We start from the raw sequence: 23,929 nt of genomic DNA, 5'->3' as shown, positions 1-23,929 counted from the left end.
CATGGTTTCCTTTATATAACTTTTTTTTAACCATATAAAAAAATGAAAACCACATGCCTTTACGTAAAAAGCCCTTAAATTGTTGGTCATTGGGATTTTTTGGTAAGATTTATTTTTCACATTCTGTACTTGTATTCTTTTTCTAAGTGTGAGTAGTTTCTACAAAACTGTTAGCATTTTCGGCGCGCTCCTCTTTATAAGGTCAAAATTGTTCAATGACATTATTTAAAATCACTGTAGAACGGCCTACTTAGTAATGTTTTTAGGTGCTACCAACTCAACTGGTAGCATTTTAGCCATTTTACTCATGTTGAATAGCATGTAATTATGTTGCATAATGTTAATTCGTAGACTTACTTAGCACTTTTAATATTTGGGGCCTGATTTACCAAGATCCAAATACAACACGCTAAACGGCATGTGCAATCTATCAATTTGCTTCTACTATTATTGGGCCTGTTGTGTATAATCTAATAACACTGCGTGTACAAATCAACAGTCGTGCAGACTGCCTTATTTAAATGAGGATTGTTTTTGCGTACTTCATATACTGCCCATCACCATTGAGACACTCAATCTTTTACTGCACATTCATTGTACCATGCTCCCAAAAAGTGGTGTTTGCTATGTTTCCAAACATGCAGGAGACATTTACCACGTTTTATGGGCATTTTAGACACAGTCCAAAATGCATTTACAATGAAACCCACTTTTTTTATCGGCCAATAGAGGCTGAACTTATGTGTTCAAGACCCCAAAAAATGCATACTTCAAAAAAATGGTTTTCACTTCAATAATATATAGTGGGAAAAACCCCAGCAGACACTAAAATGCATCAATTACTTTTGTTTTAATCAGCTTCTAATGCCACCCAGCATGCAGCTATGCAATTATAAAACAATGTTGCTGAACTCAAAAAAGTATTTGACTTTTGAATAACCTACATGTTAATTGGGAGGATAGAAGTGATAGAAGAAAAAAGTGAACTATAATAACTATACAGACCTAATATACAGATGATACATATCACTATAACCACTTGTGAGGGAGTGTGTATGCACTTGTTGTAAATTGTAAAAATGAATGAAGTCCACATTTTGACTTGGCTTTAATTGAAAAAATGTACACATAAGACTAGGGATGGGAATTGATGAGATTGTTTCCGGTTCTGATTCTGCTTAACAATGTGGTTCTTTATCTGTTCTCTTATTGATTCTTATCTGGGAAAAAAGGATAATACGATGGATTAGCTTCAATTTTGTTTAGTTTTTGAAAATATCCATCCATATATCTCCTACAGCTTGTCTTTGATAAAAAAAAATCTGTGAAATTTAACAAAAAAAGATGTCTAAATTACACAAGAATGTAACTTTTTAAAAACTTCAGCATCTTTGACATCTACCTAGAAAATATACTACATAATATACCATTGAGATTTACAAGGTGGAACTAATATGATGACATGGGCTCATGGCATGCAACATGAAATATTTTGAAAATTCTTTTGACATAACAATGATGTTTATTGCTTACAGTTTATGAAAACCTTAATTAGAAAATCTCTTTTTTTTTTACTTTAATCCACGATCATCAAACTTTATTAAATAGAGGCTTGACATATGTCACTTTGCATGTAATGCGTTAATATCACATATTAGTCTCACATTTGAAGTTGAATTGCTGACATGAATGGACTTTACAACATATTGAATTTGTATGAGTTTCACCTGTATAATTTAATGACTAAGAGCAAATATGGTTGGAGAAAAACATGCTACTTTTCTCTGTCAACAATTGAACAATCACCTACCGATGGAGCATCCATGTGGCAACATTTTGCAAGCTTTTGACCACAAACCTAGACACTGCTCGGTGACGCTCGACTGAATAGTACTCTTCCCTGCCAGGGTGAAAACTCGCGGCAGACATGAACTGGAACCATTACTACCCACGTCCAAACCAGTCAGATTATGACTCCTCATGTTCATGTAAATGAGAAGGCATTCATTTCTATTTAATAGGTAATAGTGCTCATAGTCGGTATTTGTATTTGTTGTATTTACGTCAGACGACTGCTGCCTGGCATGAGATCAAAACGGTTCAAAAACGCGACATTCATTGTTTGCTGTGTGTTCAAATGTTTCAGCATATTGCTCATACAGTGGGGCAAAAAAGTATTTAGTCAGCCACCGATTGTGCAAGTTCTCCCACTTAAAATGATGACAGAGGTCTGTAATGTTCATCATAGGTACACTTCAAATGTGAGAAACAGAATGTGAAAAAAAAAATCCAGGAATTTACATTGTAGGAATTAAAAAAATATATATTTGTAAATTATGGAGGAAAATAAGTATTTGGTCAACCATTCGAAACTCTTACTGATGGAATGAGGTTTTTTGGCTCAAAATCTCATGATACATGGCCCCATTCATTCTTTCCTTAACACGGATAAATCGTCCTGTCCCTTTAGCAGAAAACAGCCCCAAAGCATGATGATTCCACCCCCATGCTTCACAGTAGGTGTGGTGTTCTTGGGATGCAACTCAGTATTCTTCTTCCTCCAAACACGACGAGTTGAGTTTGTACCAAAATGAATACATGGATGATACAGCAGAGGATTGGGAGAATCTCATGTGGTCAGATGAAACCAAAATAGAACTTTTTGGTATTAACTTTTTGGTATAAAATCTAAGCCATTTATTGGCCAGCCTTTGTGTGCTGGCCAATCACATAATATCTACGGCTCTTCACACACACAAGTGAATGCAAAGCATCCTTGGTCAACAGCCATACAGGTCACACTGAGGGTGGCCATTTAAACAACTTTAACATTGTTACAATAGGCCCCACTTATGAGCCCAGTCCAGCTTGTATTTTTTCCACTTATTTTCTTCCCCAGCGTTTTACCTTTTCTGATCTTTTACGGGGCGCCTTGTGGCAACCAATCAGCATTCCTGTTCTGCAGTGACGTGCTGTCAGGGGAGGCAAGTGAGGCAGTGCCTCACATTACCACCAGGTGACTTAACCATGAGATGTTCCAAAACAAAGTAATAAAATCAAATACATTTTAATATTTCTCTTTTGGTTTATGCTTTCTATATGATTTTGGTGTGGATCATGTATATTTTGATAATTTTCATGGTCAAAATCGTGGAAATTCCATGTTTCCTGATGAAAATAATGCAGCAGACGAGAAGTAAGGCAGACACAGCCGGTGTATTGGGCTTGTGATTGCGAGGGGGCGCATGCTTGTTCCCTCGTGGAAAAGGCAGGTTTTGAGGCAGCAAGTACCTCTGCCTCAAGGTAGGGGGCAATATATTGTCAACTTGCAGTTCAATGCCTCAGCAGTACTCTGACTCGCCACACTGGGAGAAGTGGGGGCGCTCAAGCTAGCAGACAGGTCTCTCCAGCGAAAGCCTGCATTTTTTTTTTTTTTAACTGTATTTATTACAAACATGGCATTTTTAATAGAGTAAGCCAGCGTTTGTGGGTGTTTTTTGTCAGATGCAAAAATATTGATTAATTTCTTGGAATGAAATTGAATTAAATGAATGTTTCTGCCAATATGGAGGATTATATACCGTATCCAAGATTAAATACTTCTTCCTTTTTTTTTCTTTTCTTTTCTTAGTTTATTTCGAACATGACATACCTACAACATTATACATCAGGCAATTCTTCTCTAAACTGGACTTTAAGACAAAATGAATGCGATCATACAAAGTACGTTTTCATGGAGAATAGCTATTGCTGCTTCAGATACAAATACAGAAAGGTAAAATACACTCACAATACTTGATTTATTTTGTTAAAAGCAAATGGGACCAAAATGTATTTAATAACAACTTTATCACATACTTTTTGGACCCATTTATCATATCATAATATCATTACGATAACGTTTTTATGAAAGCGAATAAGTCACTTTTTTACCCCCTGTTACTCTATTGTGCAACCTAAATCAACAATGACTAGAGCTGCACGTATGAATTTAAGTAAAAAAAAAAAAAAAGAAGAAAAAAAAGTATGTATGCCTCACCTGGTGTTTAGTTCACTGCACGTCACTGCTGTTCTGTAACCCTGTACACTGTTTGTTTGTCCAATCTTGAACAGGTTTGTGCTGTAAACAAAAATGTAGTTGTACTTGTTGCAATGACAATAAAGACCTACCTATCTGTGAAAATGCAACACAATGCATGTGCATAATATGGTGAACTGCTGCACTGTGGAAATACGTAATTTTGCCATTATTAGAAAAACAAATCTACAAAAACAATGATACACAAGAAACACAATGTGGTAAAAAACATGAACGTTGCTGGTGCTTTATATCCTGCGAACCTATAGTGAAACTCTAAGCCATTTTCCTAGTGTTAGCAATTAGCACAAGTACCATTCTTTTATTTGACAACAACAAAAAATTACTTACACTGTCCGCTCTTGGGATGCCGATTGATAGGATAACGCAAACGTTCCAGCACAACACCTGTCAACATATAATAGTCCTCGGGTAAAAATAAATGCCATGTTTAAGTTAGGTTCAGTCAGCATGGCGTTTCAGTTTTTAACGACTGAAATTTTAAAGTTGACGTACTTTGCGGATTATGGCTACAACCATCTGCTATGCACGTGACAGGCATGATTCATAATCAAACAATAACTTTTACACACTTAAGTGATTCAGCAAGGCAATCTGTTACAATTTGCTAGAAAAAGTAGTTACTTGGCTTTGACTTTTATAATAACAATGTTGCCACAGCTTGGTTTATATGCAGGTGCCGGAACCTTTTTGGCAAATGTTGGATGTTTTTCCAGAAGGCTTTAAAGGCAGGATGTAAGACTCCCATCAGCTCCATTGTTAGCCGCATCTTGCAAGCGTTTTTTTTTTTTTAAATGCACAAAAATAATTCATATGGATTAGTGAATAATGGGCAACATTCCATTCTGTTGCAGCCTTTAAAGGGGAACATTATCACCAGACCTATGTAAGCGTCAATATATACCTTGATGTTGCAGAAAAAAGACCATATATTTTTTTAACCGATTTCCGATCTCTCAATGGGTGAATTTTGGTGAATTGAACGCCTTTCTATTTATCGCTCTCGGAACGATGATGTCAGAACGTGACGTCACCTAGGTAATAAAGCCGACATTTTCTCAAACACATTACAAACACCGCGTCCCAGCTCTATTATTTTCCGTTTTTTCGACTATTTTCTGGAACCTTGGAGACATCATGCCTCGTCGGTGTGTCGTCGGAGGGTGTAACAACACTAACAGGGAGGGATTCAAGTTGCACCACTGGCCCAAAGACGCGAAAGTGGCAAGAAATTGGACGGAATTTGTTCAAAATACGAGGGTGTGGCGAAAGCCGACGAAATGGTCAGTCGTTTGTTCCGCACACTTTAACGACGAAAACTATGCTACTACAGAGATGGCAAGATTGTGTGGATATCCTGCGACACTCAAAGCAGATGCATTTCCAACGATAAAGTCAGAGAAATCTGCCTCCAGACCCCCATTGAATGTGCCGGAGTGTCTGTACATTTTACCAGCGATGCTAAGGCAGACATGGCACAGAGATGTATGGATAACCTGCAGATGCATTACCAGCGATAAGGTCAACTAAATCACAAAGGTGAGTTTTGTTGATGTTATAGACTTATGTGCTAATCAGACTTAATTGGTCGCGGCATGACTGCTAGCTAATCGATGCTAACATGCTATTTAGGCTAGCTGTATGTACATTTGAAACTATATTTACATCCAGCGTTTCCCTCCACCCACATTTAATGCCAAACAAACACTTACCAGTCGATGGATTTAAGTTGATCCAGTGTCACAAGATGTGAAACTTCCGATCGTTGGTCTGCACATTTTACCGGCGATGCTAAGGCAAACATGGCAGAATAGCGTCAATAGCTATTTGCTCAATAGCTTCAGTTTCTTCTTCAATTTCGTTTTCGCTAACTGCCTCCATACTCCAACTATCCGTTTCAATACATGCGTAATCTGTTGAATCGCTTAAACCGCTGCAATCCGAGTCTGAATCCGAGCTAATGTCGCTATATCTTGCTGTGCTACCCGTATTGGCATCACTGGATGACGTCAGAGGAAAATGGACGATGGCTTCACAGATAGCAAAAATCAGGCACTTTAAAGCTTTTTTTAGGGATATTCCGGGATGGGTAACATTTTGAAAAAAACTTCAAAAAATAAAATAAGCCACTGGGAACTGATTTTTTTGTGGTTTGAACCCTTCTGAAATTGTGATAATGTTCCCCTTTAAACACTTTTTTATTACTTAGACTTGTACTTTGACAAACTTTATTGATCCACAAGGGAAATTGTTCCACATAGTAGCTCAGTTTCAAAGGATGGAAAGGTTAAGCATGGAAAGCATAATGCAGGTATTAAGTAAAATAAAATGTACCATAGTAGCAATATAAAATATAACATATATGTAATATTTACATAGTATATATATCCACCCATCCATTGCCTACCGCTTATCCCCTTCGGGGTCGCGGGGGGCGCTGGAGCCTGCCTCAACTACAATCGGGCGGAAGGTGGGGAACACCCTGGACAAGTCACCATCTTATCGCAGGGCCAACACAGATAGACAGACAACATTCACACTCACATTCACACACTAGGGCCAATTCAGTGTTGCCAATCAATTTAACCTCAGGTGCATGTTTTTGGCGGTGGGAGGAAGCCGGAATACCCGGAGGGAACCCACGCATTCACGGGGAGAACATGCCAACTCCACACAGAAAGATCCCGAGCACAGGATCAAACCCAGGATCTTTGTATTGTGAGGCAGACGCACTAACCCCTCTTCCACCGTGCTGGCCATTTTATATACATATATATATATATATATATATATATATATATATATATATATATATATATATTTATATATATATATATAAATATATATATATATATATATATATACAGTACATAATATATACTGATATATTATATTATATTATTATTATATGTATATACAGTATATATAATATGATTTTATTTCCGTGTCACACCCATGTCAAAGTCTATATATTTAAATGACTAACATACAATAAAAATTTAACTGCCCTACAGGCTAGTATGCCAACTGCCTCATGTTATATCAGTACTGTAGTTATTGACAATGCAACATATCAGTGCATAACATGCATGTTTCTAGAATGTTGTCTCATCCCTTATTTTGTGTTTCACTTCTGGCACCTGGGCACTCTGGGCTCATATTTTGCCCCTAAAACAGTATGATACCATGGTTGCGGTAATGTGGTCCTCTGCTATTGCATGATTTAATAATAAATTGGAGAGGAAACGTTATCAGAATAATCTGATAATCCACACAATTTAGCAGGAAGTGACAGGAATTCATGTAACACTGTATTGGTACACACACACACACACACACACACACACACACACACACACACACACACACACACACACACACACACACACACATATATACACACACACGTACACACAGCAATTATAACTGTGCATGGTTTAGCCTCTATCAGTGTTCATCAACAGGCCTCCAGGCCCATCAAGGCTCTGACGCCCAATCATGCTGGCATGAAACTAATTGAAAAGTGGTGCACCACTCAAAGCGAGGATCATCTTTTGACAATTGTGGCTCCTTAGAAGAGTCACAAAGTCGTCTGGTTATATAGTGTGACAATTGTGTAAAGAAGTTTGCGGTGGATCAGGAACAGTATGAGTCTTTGATTACTATAGTATGTTATTCCTTCAAAAATTCCAATTTGTTGTTCTGATTCAGCCGCTTTTTTTGATGCTTGACTACTTCCTCGATTCTCAACGGAGTCACAACTTTCCAACAGCAAAATATCCAACTCATTCAGGACAACCAGGTCATCTATTAATGCAATGATTTTACAAAACAACCAAGACATGCATGCAACTCACACTCCACTCCAAGGGAGCAGGGTGGAAGAATGCATGAATTTGCAGTGATCACTTCATTTAAATCATGACAACACCCGAGCAAAATGATGGTTATTTTTCCGGAATACTCTTGATACCAATTTCCCTGACACAGCCACACACAAAGAAGTCGTAGACCTCCATGCTTCTACAAGTTTCCATCTGTTTGGTCGTGTAAAATGGCATCTGGAGCACAATCGTTCGATATCTCTGGGAACAAGTGGTGTTGCCAGACAGATTTCACTGGGGCATGTGCCCCAGTGTTGATCTGCAGTGCCCCAGTAAAAATTTCACCAATAAAAAAAAACGCTTCAGAGTTTTAAGTCTACATAACATAGACAACAGCGCACATACTACTTAGTATGGTAATTGATTGCTACTGTATTCACTCCAAGTAACAATGAGCACATGGCTAATTAACATGGTAATTTTTTCACATGTGGATTGAGACTTCAGTTGAGAGAGAGAGAGAGAGAGAGAGAGAGAGAGAGAGAGAGAGAGAGAGAGAGAGAGAGAGAGGATGTGAATCACTGCGTGAGGTAGGTAACGTTAGCCAGCAACAATTTGTTAATTATATTATTTTCATTTTGATTTGACTCAAACTGTAACTCCTAGATGGTTATCAGAAAGTTATTCGCCCGCAGCAGGGAAGAAGCAGCGAGGAATGAGAGATGTAAGTGAAGTCCTAGCTAGCTAGGCAACATCATTGTCTTAAGTTGATGCTAAGTTAGCTAACGTTATCCCTTGTATCAAGACAAACATATTAATTTGCTGTATGAGCTGTCGGAGGAATTTCCAATGAACGTGAAACATAATGTTGGTTATTTTCTGCTGGTTCTGCATCAATGATGATTTGGAGTAAGCATATGTGAGTTGAGTGCTTCTCAAATGGTTTATCTTCAGGAAGAAAAACATTTTTCCATATCATGAAGTTGTGATCCAAATTTTTAAATCATTCAAGTTTATTTCACAGAAAAATAACACAGTAGACTTGTCTTGTTAATCGTTTTTTCTTTGACTAAAATAATCTTGTTTTGTCACCAGAAAAATGGCGAAAGCTAAAGCATCTGGTTTTGTTTCCAGAAAAAATAGTAACATTTCTGTATTTGTTTTCAGAAAGATGGCTGAAAATATTGGGTTTTGTTGCCCCATTTAGATTTAAAAAAATATATATATTTCCATGTCTGTCCTGAGTCCTCCTCCAACTTGTTAGTCAGTTTGCCTTTTGCTAAAATACTCACTAATAGTCACTAGAAAAATGGCTAAAAATATCTGGTTTTGTTGCCACAATTTGATTTTTTTCTCCCTAAACTTTTTTTTTTTCATGCACACATCTGACTGCGACTCACTGAAAATGACACACAATCCACTTTTATGTCACGAGCCACCAGTTGGGAACCACTGGTCAACTGTATAACAGTTACTGTAATATTTCCATGTCTGTCCAGAGTGATTGACCACTTTGCAAAAATGAAAACGAGACGTTACAGTTTACTTCTCAGAAAATGTTTCCTTGAACAGACACACTACAGTTGTTCATTCATTCTACTACTGTGGCTTTATTGTTTTGTGTATATTTTATAGTTTTGTGTATCTGAATTAGGATTAGCCACATTGCCATAAATGGAAATTAAATAATATAAAAGAACCCAGAGAAGTAGGGGTGCTTTATTTTTTGTTTTACTTTTGTAGATGTTAAATTTCCAGATGATTACTGCAATATATATTTCAAAAAGATTCATTGCTCTTCCTTTTTGCTTTTACCAGTAGCAGTTTAGAAGTGTGGAGTAAAAAAGTGCACAAGTAGGTCAAACGCATTAGTTAATTTCAGGTGGTTAATCAAAGATCCATACAACATAATCTGATATGATTTCATAGTTTAAAGCACAATTTATGTATTTTTTATGATAAATACGTGCTAAAAATGTTTTTACTTGCGCGCTTTGCACGCTCACATACATTATTTGTGCCCCAGGTGTGCCCCAGTACAGTATTATGTCTAGTGACGCCCCTGCTGGGAAGGCAACCGACCTATAATCTTTGATATCACTCGACAAATCTTTTTTTGATAAAGTAAAATAGGGATCTATTCCATTGCATAGTTCGTTTTTTTGCTCGTATTTGCATTTTGCAAGAAGATTTAAGCCTCTTTTGTACTCAATGCTTGCAACAGCCACCTTTGAAGAAGTCCATCCATCCATTTCTTACCGCTTATTCCCTTTGGTGTTGCGGGGAGCGGTGGTGCCTATCTCAGCTACAATCGGGCGGAAGGCCACGTACACCCTGGACAAGTCGCCACCTCATCGCAGGATCAACACAGATAGACAGACAACATTCGCACTTACATTCATACACTGGGGCCAATTTAGTGTTGCCAATCAACCTATCCCCAGGTGCATGTCTTTGGAAGTGGAAGGAAGCCGGAGTACCCGGTGGGAACCCACGCATTCACGGGGAGAACATGCAAACTCCACACAGAAAGATCCCAAGCCCGGGATTGAACCCCAGACTACTCCTTACCAGGGGCGTCGCCAGACATATTTCACTGGGGCACGTGCCCCAATGTTGATCTGCAGTGCCCCAGTAAAAATTTCACCAATAAAAAAAAACGCTTCAGAGTTTTAAGTCTACATAACATTGACAACAGCGCACATACTACTTAGTATGGTAATTGATTGCTACTGTATTCACTCCACTAACAATGAGCACATGGCTACTTAATATGGTAATTTATTCACGTGTGGATCGAGACTTCGGTTGAGAGAGAGAGAGAGAGAGAGAGAGAGATGGGCTGCGAATCACTCCGTGAGGTAGGTAACGTTAGCCAACAACAATTTGTTAATTACATTATTTTGATTTTGATTTGACTCAAACTGTAACTCCTAGATGGATATCAGAAAGTTATTCGCCCGCAGCAGGAATGAGAGATGTAAGTGAAGTCCTAGCTAGCTAGGCAACATCATTGTCTTAAGTTGATGCTAAGTGAGCAAACGTTCTTCCTTGTATCAAGACAAACATTCATTTGCTGTACGAGCTGTCGGGGGAATTTCCAATGAACATGAAACATAATGTTGGTTATTGTCTGCTGGTTCTGCATCAATGATGATTTGGAGTAAGCATGTGTGAGTTGAGTGCTTCTCAAATGATTTATCTTCAAGAAGAAAAACATTTTTCCATATCATCAAGTCGTGAGCCAAATTTTTAAATCATTCAGGTTTATTTCACAGAAAAATAGCACAGTAGACTTGTCTTGTTAATCGGTGTGACTTTGACTAAAATAATCTTGTTTTGTCACCAGAAAAATGGCTACAACTAAAGCATCTGGTTTTGTTTCCAGAAAAAATAGTAACATTTCTGTATTTGTTTTCAGAAAGATAGCTAAAAATATCGGGTTTTGTTGCCCCATTTAGATTTTTTAAAAATATATTTCCATGTCTGTCCTGAGTCCTCCTCCAACTTGTTAGTCGGTTTGCCTTTTGCTAAAATACTCACTAATAGTCACTAGAAAAAAGGCTAAAATAATCTGGTTTTCTTGCCACAATTTTATTTCTTTCTCCCTAAACTTTTTTTTTTCCATGCACACATCTGACTGCGACTCACTGAAAATGACACACAATCCACTTTTATGTTACGACCCAGCAGTTGGGAACCACTGGTCAACTGTATAACAGTTACTGTAATATTTCCATGTCTGTCCAGAGTGATTGACCACTTTGCAAAAATGAAAACGAGACGTTACAGTTTACTTCTCAGAAAATGATTCCCTGAACAGACACACAACAGTTGTTCATTTATTTTACTACTGTGGCTTTATTGTTTTGTGTATATTTTATAGTTTTGTGTATCTGAAATAAGATTAGCCACATTGCCATAAATGGAAATTAAATAATATAAAAGAGCCCAGAGAAGTAGGGGTGCTTTATTCTTTGTTTTACTTTTGTAGATGTTAAATTTGCAGATGATTACTGCAATATATATTTTAAAAATATTCATTGCTCTTCCTTTTTGCTTTTACCAGTAGCAGTTTAGAAGTCTGGAGTAAAAAAGTGCACAAGTAGGTTAAATGCATTAGTTAATTTCAGGTGGTTAATCAAAGATCCATACAACATAATCTGATATGATTTCATAGTTTAAAGCACTATTTATGTATTTTTTATGATAAATAAGTGCTAAAAATGTTTTTGCTTGCGCGCTTTGCACGCTCACATGAAATTTTTGTGCCCCAGGTGTGCCCCAGTACAGTATTAGGTCTAGTGACGCCCCTGCTCCTTACCTTCGTATTGTGAGGCAGATGCACTAACCCCTCTACCACCGTGAAGCCCCCCTTGAAGAAGTCACGAAATACATACCATTTACCATTTTATCATTAATTCTCAGACACTCTTCAGTAATACTACAAGACTTAATCTGAACCTAGTAAACAGCCTTACCAGAAGTACTCTCGTATATGTATCCTCTGGGCAATCAAAAATACCAAAAATACAATAATGAGAAGCAGTAGACCAGGGGTGTCAAACTCATTTTAGATCGGAGGCCACCTGGATAAAAAGCTACTCCCATGTCAGCCGGACTGGTAAAATCACGGCACGATAACTTATAAATAAAGACAACTTCAGATTGTTTTGTTTGTTTAAAAAAAGAAAAAGCACATTCTGAAATCGTACAAATCATAATGTTGTTGGGTTTTTTTCACACTTACATGTTGCGGTTAATAGTATTCTGTCTTTATTTGTTGTTATTTATACTTTCTGAAGAAATTATGTGATAATGTTCATCAGTCAACTCATTGGTGTTGATTTTCAATCCATCATGATTAAAAAAAATTATACCAAAAATTTAAGTAGTTTGATCATTTTCCTCGACTGATGTAATAACATCATGTGGCTTATTTTTTACATATGTAGCATCATCTACAAAGATAAAAAATGATTGCTATTGCGACATAGAATGGACAAATTTAGAACAACTGTTTCTTTCATTAAAACATTTCAGGTAAATTTTTATACTTAGCAAACTCATCCCGCGGGCCGGATAAAACTTATTAGGGCCGCACGTTAGACGCCCCTGCAGTAGACAAATGCACTGCATTTTTTACGTGTAGAAGCAGTGCATCTACATTTCATTTGCACCACTTTTTTTTTTTACCACTGAAGGTGCATGGGAGGGAGACTGCACTAATGCGCTCAAGACGCAAAAAATGTAACCTTCAATATGTTTTTTTTTAACATATAGGATATTCGAAAAAAATAAAGATTTAATGACACCAAAATGCATCAACCACTTAATTAATCTAACAGCTATGAATTTATAGAAGTATGTTGCTGAAAAGACAATGTCTAGGATGGAGTATTCTTTGTCCATCGTGTGTCTGTGCAGCGCGAGCACTCCTCTCTCAAAGACATATGTGTATCTGTGTCAGTTTGCACGTCCTTACCAAACGTGTTAAATAAAATGCAAAATGATGCTGCTAAAACGGAGACGAGTGCTGATGAATCACATTGCCTGTGCTGTATAATATAATTTTATTTTCTACTCCCAGTATTGTGGACATTTTGGTGATTAGCATATTTGGATATTAATGAAGAAATGTACGCAAAAAAGATTGCACGCTTTATTCTGCTCACTTAAGAGATGGAATCCACTTTGCACAAATTAGTACAGTGTTTTTCAACCTTTTCTGAGCCAAGACACATTTTTTCATTGGAAAAAATCTAGAGGCACACCACCAGCAAAAAACATCAAAAAAATGAAACTCAACAGCCAATATTGACACTAAAAAGTCGTTCTCGCAATTGTTGTATATTAATTCAAACCATGACCAACCATGCATCGCTATAGCTCTTGTCTTAAAGTAAGTGTACTGTCACGGCCTGTCACATCATGCAGTGACTTACAAACCCCGTTTCCATATGAGTTGGAAAATTGTGTTAGATGTAAATATAAACAGAATACAATGATTTGCAAATCCTTTTCAACCCATATTCAATTGAATGCACTATAAAAACAAGATATTTGGTGTTCAAACTTATAAACTTGATTTTTTTTTTCCGAATAATAATTAACTTAGAATTTCATGGCTGCAACACGTGCCAAAGTAGTTGGGAACGGGCATGTTCACCACTGTGTTACTTCATCTTTTCTTTTAACAACACTCAATAAACGTTCGGGAACTGAGGAAACTAATTGTTGAAGCTTTGAAAGTGGAATCCTTTCCCATTCTTGTCTAGCAGGCAATTACAGAGCCTGCTAGCCTGGGTATGGAGTCAGTTAAGCTAGAACTAGCCAGCGCCAGGCTGGACGATCCCTGCACACATAGCAATTTTCGTAGAATAATACACAACTCACAAAATGTTTTTTCTACTGTGTCTATGACTACGTCAGAGTTAGACATACGTTCTACTGAGGTGGCAAATTATGATGCGTTCAGTTTATCGCAGCGCCAAGTAGACAATCTGAAAATTCCCGTCATATCAATTCCTAGATATGGTCGTAATTATTTTAAGTACACTGCGCATAATAAACGCAACATTATTAATATTGCTACTACGGATAATTTTATCAACAACTCCTTAAAACAGCCCACTACCTATAATATGGGCTTTCTAAACATCAGATCTTTGTCTCCCAAAACGTTATTAGTCAATGAGGTCATTAGAGACAACAACCTTAACGTCATCGGTCTTAGCGAAACCTGGCTTAAACCAGACGACTTTTTTGCGATAAATGAGGCATCCCCTCCTAACTATACAAATGCGCATATTGCCCGTCACCTCAAAAGGGGAGGGGGTGTCGCACTAATATACAACGAAAACTTTAACTTTAGTCCTAACTTAAATAATAAATATAAATCGTTTGAGGTGCTTTCTATGAAGTCTGCCACACCTCTGCCTCTGTGCCTGGCCGTTATCTACCGCCCCCCAGGGCCCTATTCGGACTTTATTAGTGAATTCTCAGAGTTTGTTGCTGATCTAGTGACGCACGCCGATAATATAATTATAATGGGGGACTTTAATATCCATATGAATACCCCATTGGACCCACCGTGCGTGGCGCTCCAGACTATAATTGATAGCTGTGGTCTTACACAAATAATAAATTAACCGACGCATCGCAGCGGTAATACGATAGACCTAGTACTTGTCAGAGGTATCACCGTTTCCAAAGTTACGATACTCCCGTATACTAAAGTATTGTCCGATCATTACCTTATAAAATTCGAAGTTCAGACGCATGTTCGTCAAACTAATAATAATAATAACTGCTATAGCAGCCGCAACATTAATGCTGCCACAACGACGACTCTTGCGGACCTACTGCCCTCGGTATGGGCACCGTTCCCAAAGTATGTGGGGTCTATTGATAACCTCACTAACAACTTTAACAACGCCCTGCGCGAAACCATTGATAGTATAGCACCGCTGAAGTTAAAAAAGGCTCCGAAAAGGCGTACGCCATGGTTTACTGAAGAAACTAGAGCTCAGAAATTATTATGTAGAAAGCTGGAACGCAAATGACGCACGACTAAACTTGAGGTGCACCATCAAGCATGGAGTGATAGTTTAATAACTTATAAACGCATGCTTACCTTAGCTAAAACTAATTATTACTCAAATCTCATCCGCATTAATAAAAACGATCCAAAATTTTTGTTTAGTACAGTAGCATTGCTAACCCAACAAGGGACTCCTTCCAGTAGCTCCACCCATTCGGCAGATGACTTTATGAAGTTCTTTAATAAGAAAATTGAACTTATTAGAAAGGAGATTAAAGACAATGCGTCCCAGCTACAACTGGGTTATAGTAACACAGATACGATTGTATATATGGCGGATACTGCAAATATCCAAAATAGTTTCTCTCGTTTTGATGAAATAACATTAGAAGGATTGTTACAACGTGTAAATGGAATAAAACAAACAACATGTTTACTTGACCCACTTCCTGGGAAACTTATCAAGGAGCTTTTTGTATTATTAGGTCCATCAGTGCTAAATATTATAAACTTATCACTTTCCTCGGGCACTGTTCCCCTTGCATTCAAAAAAGCGGTTATTCATCCTCTCCTTAAAAGACCTAACCTCGATCCTGACCTCATGGTAAACTACCGACCGGTGTTTCACCTTCCCTTTATTTCGAAAATCCTCGAGAAAATTGTTGCAGAGCAGCTAAATGAACACTTAGCGTTTAACAATCTATGTGAAACCTTTCAATCCGGTTTCAGGGCAAATCACTCGACTGAGACAGCCCTCGCAAAATTGACTAATGATCTATTGCTAACAATGGACTCTGATGCGTCATCTATGTTGCTGCTCCTCGATCTTAGCGCTCCTTTCGATACCGTCGATCATAATATTTTATTAGAGCGTATCAAAACACGAATTGGTATGTCGGACTCAGCCCTGTCATGGTTTAACTCTTATCTTACTGATAGGATGCAGTGCGTCTCCCATAACAGTGTGACCTCGGACTATGTTAAGGTAACGTGTGGAGTTCCCCAGGGTTCGGTCCTTGGCCCTGTACTCTTCAGCATCTACATGCTGCCGCTGGGTGACGTCATACGCAAATACTGTATTAGCTTTCACTGTTATGCTGATGACACCCAACTCTACATGCCCCTAAAGCTGACCAACACGCCGGACTGTAGTCAGCTGGAAGCGTGTCTTAATGAAATTAAACAATGGATGTCCGCTAACTTTTTGCAACTTAATGCCAAAAAAACGGAAATGCTGATTATCGGTCCTGCTAGACACCGGCCTCTATTTAATAATACAACTTTAACATTTGACAACCAAATAATAAAACAAGGTGACTCTGTAAAAAAGCTGGGTATTATCTTCGACCCAACTCTCTCCTTTGAGTCACACATTAAAAGCGTTACTAAAACGGCCTTCTTTCATCTCCGTAATATCGCTAAAATTCGCTCCATTTTGTCCACTAAAGACGCTGAGATCATTATCCATGCGTTTGTTACGTCTCGTCTCGATTACTGTAACGTATTATTTTCGGGTCTCCCCATGTCTAGCATTAAAAGATTACAGCTGGTACAAAATGCGGCTGCTAGACTTTTGACGAGAACAAGAAAGTTTGATCATATTACGCCTGTACTGGCTCACCTGCACTGGCTTCCTGTGCACTTAAGATGTGACTTTAAGGTTTTACTACTTACGTATAAAATACTACACGGTCTAGCTCCAGCCTATCTTGCCGATTGTATTGTACCGTATGTCCCGGCAAGAAATCTGCGTTCAAAAGACTCCGGCTTATTAGTGATTCCTAGAGCCCAAAAAAAGTCTGCGGGCTATAGAGCGTTTTCCGTTCGGGCTCCAGTACTCTGGAATGCCCTCCCGGTAACAGTTCGAGATGCTACCTCAGTAGAAGCATTTAAGTCTCACCTTAAAACTCATCTGTATACTCTAACCTTTAAATAGACCTCCTTTTTGGACCAGTTGATCTGCCGCTTCTTTTCCTTCTCCTATGTCCCCCCCTCCCTTGTGGAGGGGGTCCGGTCCGATGACCATGGATGAAGTACTGGCTGTCCAGAGTCGAGACCCAGGATGGACCGCTCGTCGGGACCCAGGATGGACCGCTCGCCTGTATCGGTTGGGGACATCTCTACGCTGCTGATCCGCTTGAGAAGGTTTCCTGTGGACGGGACTCTCGCTGCTGTCTTGGATCCGCTTCAACTGAACTCTTGCGGCTGTGTTGGAGCCACTATGGATTGAACTTTCACAGTATCATGTTAGACCCGCTCGACATCCATTGCTTTCGGTCCCCTAGAGAGGGGGGGTTGCCCACATCTGAGGTCCTCTCCAAGGTTTCTCACAGTCAGCATTGTCACTGGCGTCCCACTGGATGTGAATTCTCTCTGCCCACTGGGTGTGAGTTTTCCTTGCCCTTTTGTGGGTTCTTCCGAGGATGTTGTAGTCGTAATGATTTGTGCAGTCCTTTGAGACATTTGTGATTTGGGGCTATATAAATAAACATTGATTGATTGATTGTTGTAGAGCTTCAGTCGTTCAACAGTCCGGGGTCTCCGCTGTCGTATTTTACACTTCATAATGCGCCACACATTTTCGCTGGGAGACAGGTGTGGACTGGAGGGGGGCCAGGAAAGTACCCCCACTCTTTTTTTACGAAGCCACGCTGTTGTAACACGTGCTGAATGTGGCTTGGCATTGTCTTGCTGAAATAAGCAGGGGCGTCCATGAAAAAGACGGCGCTTAGATGGCAGCATATGTTCTTCCAAAACCTATTTGTACCTTTCAGCATTAATGGTGCCTTCACAAATGTGTAAGTTACCCATGCCTTGGGCACAAATGCACCCCCATTCCATCACAGATGCTGGCTTTTGAACTTTGCACCGATAACAGTCTGGATGGTTCGTTTCCCCTTTGGTCTGGATGACACCATGTCGAATATTTCCAAATTTGAAATGTGGACTTGTCAGACCACAGAACACTTTTCCACTTTGCATCAGTCCATCTTAGATGATCTCGGGCCCAGAGAAGCCGGCGGCGTTTCTAGATGTTGTTAATAAATAGCTTTCGCTTTGCATAGTAGAGCTTTAACTTGGACTTACAGATGTAGCGATGAACTGTATTTAGTGACAGTGGTTTTCTCAAGTTGTCATGATACGCTGCTTGGATCATGGCATATTCTGGTTTTGTTCTGTTATTTTGTCTTCCTTAGTTCCTGGTGGCACTTCCTGTTTTGTTCTGTTGTCATAGTTATGTATTCGTGTCACCTACCTTGTGTTTTTGACATGCACCTGCCTCCTAATTTCTGTTCCTATTTAAGCCTGCCCTTTTTTGTCATTCGTCCTCGCAGTCTAATTGGATGTCCAATGTAAAAGGTGACGTCGCTATCCCCGCTTGTGGTAAAGACTTTGTATTTGTTAGCTTCCACGCTATTCCTGTGTTTGTTTACCTAGCTCACATGCTAGCGCTTTCAGTTATTTCTAGCTCCCACACTAGTTATGTTGGTTTTGTCTCTAGTGCCTTTGTGCAAGTGTTTTCTGTTCCTTGTCTGTTTTGTAATATGAATAAATCATCATTTCTTACCTTCCCGCTGTGTCCATTCCGCCTGCATCAACGAGAAAACGCAACCGCATAGCCACAATGCCAGATAAGCGTCACAAAAGTATTCCTGAGCCCATGTATCCTTCAGAGATTGATGTCTGTTTTGATACAGTGCCTTCTGAGGGATCGAAGGTCACGGTCATTCAATCTTGGTTTCCGGCTATGCCGCTTACGCGGAGTGATTTCTCCAGATTTTCTGAACCTTTTGATGATATTATGGACTGTAGATGTTGAAATCCCTAAATTTCTTGAAATTGCGCTTTGAGAAACGTTGTTCTTAAAATGTTTGACTATTTGCTCACGCAGTTGCGGACAAAGGGGTGTACCTCGCCCTATCCTTCCCTGTGAAAGACTAAGAATTTTTTGGGAAGCTGTTTTTATACCCAATCATGGCACACACCTGTTCTCAGTTAGCCTGCACACCTGCGGGATGTTCCAAATAAGTTTTTGATGAGCATTCCTCAATTTTATCAGTATTTATTGCCACCTTTCCCAAATTCTTTGTCCCACGTTGCTGGCATCAAATTCTAAAGTTAATGATTATTTGCAGAAAAAAAAAAAAATATATATATGTTTATCAGTTTGAACATCAAATATGTTGTCTTTGTAGCATATTCCACTGAAATATGGGTTGAAAATGATTTGCAAATCATTGTATTCCGTTTATATTTACATCTAACAAAATTTACAATCTCATATGGAAACAGTTTTTGTATTTTGAGTTTTTCCTGTGTGTAGTGTTTTAGTTCTTGTCTTGCGCTCCCATTTTGGTGTTGATTGTCATGTCATGTATGGATGCACTTTGTGGATGCAGTCTGGTCCACACACTGTAAGTCTTTGCTGTCGTCCAGCATTCTGTTTTTGTTTACTTTGCAGCCAGTTCAGTTTTAGCTCCGTTTTGCATAGCCTTCCCTAAGCTTCAATGCCTTTTCTTAGCGGCACTCGCCTTCTGTTTATTTTTGGTTTAAGCGTTAAATACCTTTTTACCTGCAAACCATCGTCGTCGTTCCTGACATCTACAAAGCAATTAGTTACCTGCTGCCACCTTCTGATATGGAAGAGTATTTCCCGGTTACTCTGCTGAGTTCTAGACAGTACAGACACTCAACAATGGCACATTTGGGGATTATAAATACTGATTTGCAAAAAATATTTTTAACCCAATTAAGTAATAATAATAATCTCCCGCGGCACACCAGATAATATCACACAGTACACTAGTGTGCCGCGGCACAGTTGTTGAAAAACTCTATATTAGTAAATCGGCTTTGCTTGTGCTAACAAGTTTGCACATGTTTGGTTACATGCAAACCTGAGTAAATCAGGCCCAAAGTGCTCTGTTCTTTATGTTTTAATGCATCAATCTATACTTTGCCACTCTAACACAGTTAATTCCAGGAGAGATATCACCCTTTTTCTCGAGCCTCTCCGTTTTATTTTATTTTCACTTTATCGTTTTGTTTGCCCCTAAAAGAATCAGCCCTAAGCTTGGGAGACAATGAAATGTGAGCGTTAACAAATAAGCAACATTTTCTTCCTCACTGTAGTCGCAACTGCCTCACGAACAAACCGCCACGTGGCACACAGAGGCTACTTTATTTTTCCAACGCACACACTGTAAATTAACTACGGATCTTCCTTGGCAGTCTCTGTAGTAGTACTATCTTGCTTGGTAGTAGCATAGTAACTGTTAACATGTAAGTTAACTTACTGATGTATACATCATTTAAATTTAAAAGGCATTATGTAATGTGTCACAATGGAGCCACTTTCAGTATATTGTGCTATTTTGGTATTATTTAATTACTATACACGTCATGGGATATATAGCATGTGCATGCCAAACATTAGGTTTTTGTGCTTTTACCACCAGCTTTTGATTTGGTGTTTTAAATTTGAATAATATTTATTTCATTTATTGTTCATGTTACTATATTTGTCCATGCCATTTCACTACATTATAGTGCATACATCCAGACTGCTTAGATCCTTTTCCCTATGTAAGGTGAAAAAAATGACATATTGTTTGCGTGTTTTTTTTTTTTTACTGTTCAGGTTTAAAATTGTAACCAGGAAATTTCTTTCTGCTGTATTCAGCCTCTGGGCGTGTCCTTAAAAAACTGCTGCTGATTTTACATTAGCTATTCTCAGACATTACATTTTAGATGTAATTTCCTTTGTTGAAGTGACCAGTATTCGGCTATGAATCAGGTGCTGGAGCTATTTGTATAAATTTCCATTTCATCCACCAGTATATTGCACCTCTAAAGTGGAATGTCTAAAAAATACATATTGCATGAGCCATAACGTAGTTTTTTTTTTTTTTGTAGCTTTCTCTATTTCATGGGCAAATGTCGCCGGTACTGGACGCAGTACATAAAAAAAGGGGTAAAAATGGTGCAAACACTTTTCATATTGTTTGCCATAACTGTCATTTTAAAGCCTTACAATTCCACAATACTCACTGTTTTGTCAATAATGTCCTCACTTTTTTAACTACTGTAAACGTTTTAGACAAGTCTTGATTGCAGATGATCTTCCCCAGTGCAGTGGGAATGCTCCCTCAATTAAATTGTTGGTAAAAAAAAATACATTATATGCATTTTACTTTGATTACAATGGTTTGGTCTAAAGTCCTTCTGTATCGATTAAATAATAGATCTTAAAGGCCTACTGAAACCCACTACTACCCACCACGCAGTCTGATAGTTTATATATCAATGATGAAATATTAACATTGCAACACATGCCAATACGGCTTTTTTAGTTTACTAAATTACAATTTTAAATTTCCCGGGAGTTTCGTCTTAGAAACGTCGTGTAATGATGACGTATGCGCGTGACGTCACAGTGTTTTAGGAAGTGTGAGCGCTACGCATACACACAGGTAAAGATCGTCTGCTTTAACAGCATAATTACACAGTATTTTGGACATCTGTGTTGCTGAATCTTTTGCAATTTGTTCAATTAATATTGGAGAAGTCACAGTAGAAAGATGGAGTTGGGAAGCTTTAGCCTTTAGCCACACAAACACACGGTGTTTCCTTGTTTAAAATTCCCGAAGATGAAAATTTACTATGGATCACAGCGTGGTCAAGCAGACATGGATCCAGACCAAAGGTCAACCAGCAGGCTTCGGTGAGAAAATTGTGGTTAAAAAGTCAGTTCTTACCGGATAAAAGCTGAGCTTGTGCCGTCCATAGCTGCCGTCGACTCCCCTGAGACATTGGCATCAACACCCGCCCGTGGACACACCCTTCCAACTATCAGGTACTATTTAACTCACTATAACACTAGCAACACAATAGAAAGATAAGGGATTTCCCAGATATATCCTAGTAAATGTGTTTAAAAACATCGGAATCCATCCCAATGCTATCGCGTTTTTTTTTTAACTCGTTTTTTTTTTTTTTCTTGTCCGTCGCTATCAATATCCTCAAACCCGAATCTTTCATGCTCGCTCAAATTAATGGGGAAATTTTCGTTTTCTCGGTCCGAATAACTGTTTTTGTTGGAGACTCCCATTAAAATCAATGTGAATATATGAGGAGCCATCAACATGTGACGTCATTGTCTGCGACTTCCAGTAAAGGCGAGGCTTTTTCAGGAAGTACCAAAATGGGCGTTATCGTCGATATTCTCTACTAAATCCTTTCAGCAAAAATATGGCAATATCGCGAAATGATCAAGTATGACACATAGAATGGACCTGCTATTCTCGTTTAAATAAGAAAGTCTCATTTCAGTAAGCCTTTAATTAACAGATCAAGCAGTGGTTCTCAAACTATTCCCACAAAGTACCACTTTAGAATACACTTGGCTCTCCAAATACCATCATGACTAACATTTAAATACAGTAGCATATTAGACCCTAAATATTTATTAAAAACAAGGCAGAGGTTTCATTTCAGAGGTATATTTAATATTTTTGGCCACTGTAACATTATACACAGTTTGAGCAGTAACACCCATCCATCCATTTTTCTACCGCTTGTTCCCTTTGGGGTTGCGGGGGGCGCTGGTGCCTATCTCAGCTACAATCGGGCAGAAGGCGGGGTACACTCTGGACAAGTCACCACCTTATCACAGGGCCAACACAGATAGACATAATTCACACTCACATTCACACACTAGGGCCAATTTAGTGTTGCCAATCAACCTATCCCCAGGTGCATGTCTTTGGAGGTGGGAGGAATCTGGAGTACCCGGAAGGAACCCACGCAGTCACGGGGGGAACATGCAAACTCCACACAGAAAGATCCCGAGCCCGGGATTGAACCCAGGACTAATCAGGACCTTCGTATTGTGAGGCAGACGCACTAACCCCTCTGCCACCGTGCTGCCGAGCAGTAACACCGTTTTGGCATACTACGACATGCGTGCCCTGAGTAGGATACATACCACAATTTGAGAATAACTTATTTAATAAATTTGATTAAATGTGGTTTCACTGTTGATAAGAAATTTTATTTCTTCAATCCATCTATTTATTTTAATGCCACTTAGCTCCATTAGGGTCGCGGGTTCGCTGGAGTCTACCTGAACTGGCTTTGGGATACTTCCTACACGGGTCGCCGCCAATCTAATGGCACAAATACACAAACAACCATTCCCACAAATAGACAAACAATCATTCCTATTGACAATTTACAAATTGGAATGTCAGAGCAAGCTAGAGTACCCATAGCAAACCTACATAAGCACGGGGAGACCATACAAACTCCACAAAGAAATGGCCAAACGAACCCAAAACTCCTGCGATGAGGTGGCGACTTGTCTAGGGTGTACGACGTCTTCCGCCTGATTGTAGCTGAGATAAGCACCAGCGCCCCCCGCCACCTCAAAGGGAATAAGCGGTAAAAATTGGATGGATGGAT

At 38.9% G+C, this 23,929-nt stretch overlaps 1 protein-coding gene across 5 annotated transcripts in view; it reads left to right on the top strand.

Annotated features, from left to right (window-relative positions):
* Positions 1-23,929, top strand: part of rbfox3a (RNA binding fox-1 homolog 3a) — a 1,176,173-nt gene that overhangs the window by 356,354 nt on the left and 795,890 nt on the right. The gene's annotated exons all lie outside the window — the stretch shown is intronic.

Source organism: Nerophis ophidion, linkage group LG08 (assembly GCF_033978795.1).
Source record: "Nerophis ophidion isolate RoL-2023_Sa linkage group LG08, RoL_Noph_v1.0, whole genome shotgun sequence".
NCBI classification, from domain to species: Eukaryota; Metazoa; Chordata; class Actinopteri; order Syngnathiformes; family Syngnathidae; genus Nerophis; species Nerophis ophidion.
The sequence above is the reverse complement of the archived record's forward strand: the minus strand, read 5'-3'. Positions and strand labels throughout refer to the sequence as shown.